Genomic DNA, 2,785 nt, shown 5'->3' on the forward strand with positions numbered 1-2,785 from the left:
GAAAGTCGTGGACTTAGTAAGTTTTGTATCCAGCATCGACCATAGAATTTACCAAAATGCACTGAGACAATGGACTGTAGGATCCCAAAGTGTACCCATACTCACTCAAAGAAGAGATTAGCAATGGTCTCTATTGTGATACTCTTCTTGCAGGCCGCCATGATGGCCATCTTAGAGAATTTGTTGACGACCATGAAAATTCAATCGTTTTTGTGCTTAGGAGAAGGAAGGCCCGACATGTAATCCATGGAGACAGATTCCCAAGGCTGGTTAGGAGTAGGTAGAGGAGTATACAAGCCTTGCTTCTTGATGTTTAGTTTGGCAATGACGTAGGCGGTGCAGGATCTAATGTACTTCCCAATATGCTAACGAAGTTTCGTCCAATAAAAATACTTCTGCAATACCACCACTATTTTCTCTACTCCAAAATGTCCAACGAACTGACTGTAGTTTGCCTACAAAATAATGTTGGTACACTCAATTGAAAGAAAACAGATGTGTACCAAGTGGCATAATAGTGCATCCTGAAGGTGAAAATTTGTAACTTTCTTCCCTTCTAGGAGTGTTTGGGATATGTTGTTGAATTCTGGTTCACTCTTTTAAACATGCAATCACCCCGGTGTCTCGTGCCCATAGGAGTTGAGCACAGTGATCAGCGCCATGACCGGTGGTCATCTGAGGCAATCAACAACATTATTGTTGCTACCCTTCTTATACTTAATGTTCAAATGGAATTGTTGCAAATAGGTGGACCATTTCCGATGGTGATCGTTCTGCAACTTCCCTTGTGTCTGTATGAACTGTAGAGGTTGGTGGTATGTGTGGATGATCGTTTCTTGCCCTAGAATGTAATGCTTCCATTAACGGTAGGCCTTCACAATGGAATACATTTCTTTGTCATAAGTGGGGTAATATCAGACTGTTTCTAAATGTGTCTCATTGTGGTAAGCCACAAGATGCCCATGCTGAGTAAGAATCACACTAATAGCATAGTCGGAGGCATTTGTCTCAATTTAAAATTGTTGTTGCAGGTATGGTAATGTGAGCACTGGTGCAGAACAAAGGTGATTCTTCAACTCGGAGAATGCTTATTGTTTGATTTCCGACCAAAAATACTTTTCTTTGGCTCCACCCCAGCATGAACCTATGGTAGAAATTGGCAAGACCCAAAAGTATTCGAAGCTCTGTTAGAGTGGTTGGGGTTGGCCAATCCTGAATGTCTTGTATCTTGGACGGGTCCACATGTATAGCCTGCTCATCAATGATGTACCCTAGATATTGAACCCAGGTCAGGACAAAGGTGCATTTCTTCAAGTTAACACACAACTTGTGTTGGTCTAGGGTTTGAAGGACCTGTCAAATATGATGGAGATGCTCTTCCCAACCCTGGCTAAAGATCAAGATGTCATCTAAATACACCACAATGAATGCATTGGTGAAGGGTCACAGGATGTATTCCATTAGTCTCATGAAGGTTGCAAGGTCGTTTGTCAATCCAAACAGCATGACCAACCATTCGAAAAGGCCCTCCTTGGTAGTCTTCCACACATTGGAGGATTTGATAGGAACCTGGTGATAACCTGAATTCAAGTCAATCTTGTTGAAATATTTTGCCCCCTTGAGCTAGTCCAGAAGGTCATAAATCCGCAGGATTAGGTACCTATTCCGGACAGTGATCTTGTTTAGCACCCGATAGTCAATACATAGCTTCTAGGTCCCATCCTTCTTCTGTACCAATACAATCGGGCTCCCACAAAGTTACGAGCTTGGCTTGATGTGCCCTTTCTGCAATAGTTCCTGAATCTGCCTATTGATCTCATCATTCTCTAGAACATAGTGTCGATGAATTGGTCCATTAGGCAATGATGAACCCAAGGTCAAATTGATGGAGTGCTTAACCTGACAGTGCAGAGGTACCCCTATGGGTGAGGTAAAAATATCCCTGTACTCCTCCACGAACTTGTCCATCTGTTGTTTCTGTGTAGAGGAGCCCTACCTAGAAGTCGTGGCAACAACCTTTGTCTTTCCCTATGGGCGAATCATAAGAAAAACAAATTTCCTTTTCAGGAAATGATCTTACTGCATTGCTTTGCAGTGATCAAGGAGATGGTAGTAGGTGGGGCTACCTCCAGTATCTTGTACAATTTATTAGCCAAAATAATAATCACAGAGTGAGGTATATACTCATATACAACATGTCGCTCCCACAAGTATGGTTATCCTAACAATACATCACAAACTTCAAGAGGAGCAACATCACACAGTACCTCATTTGTGAAGGGCTTGATGTTGTAGGGAAGGTGACACTACTGGCTGACACGAAGATCTCATCCTTGGTGAAACCACCTAACAGTGTACGAATGTGGATGTATTATAGTCTTTACACCCAGCTGCTTCATGACCTCTATTGAAATGAGGTTCTTTTGGCTCTTGTTGTCAACAATGAACTGCAGAGGAAAACCCTTCACTCACATTTGTGAGTGGGAGAGGCATTCCCCCTCCTCTGCATATTCAGGCTCAATATTATGGATCTTGGTGGTGGCCATGGTGGCATTGGGCTCTGCATCAATGATCTAATTCCCTTTGTCAGTTCCCTTATCGAGTTTTGATTCAGAGTTAGAACCTGTGTCCAATTCAAAAGCCTTCAACTCGGCCACTAGTGACTGCTTGGCCCAACACTCACTCACACCATTTTTTCGTGTCCTTCTTCGTCTTCGAGTTGTTGTTATTTTCGTGCGACTCGATGGACTATCTTGGGTATCTTCGCCTTGGCTTGGTCCTTTGT

This window comes from Pinus tabuliformis, chromosome X, assembly GCF_031772625.1.
Source record: "Pinus tabuliformis cultivar Carrire ecotype Pingquan chromosome X, CPIR1, whole genome shotgun sequence".
Classification (NCBI taxonomy): Eukaryota; Viridiplantae; Streptophyta; class Pinopsida; order Pinales; family Pinaceae; genus Pinus; species Pinus tabuliformis.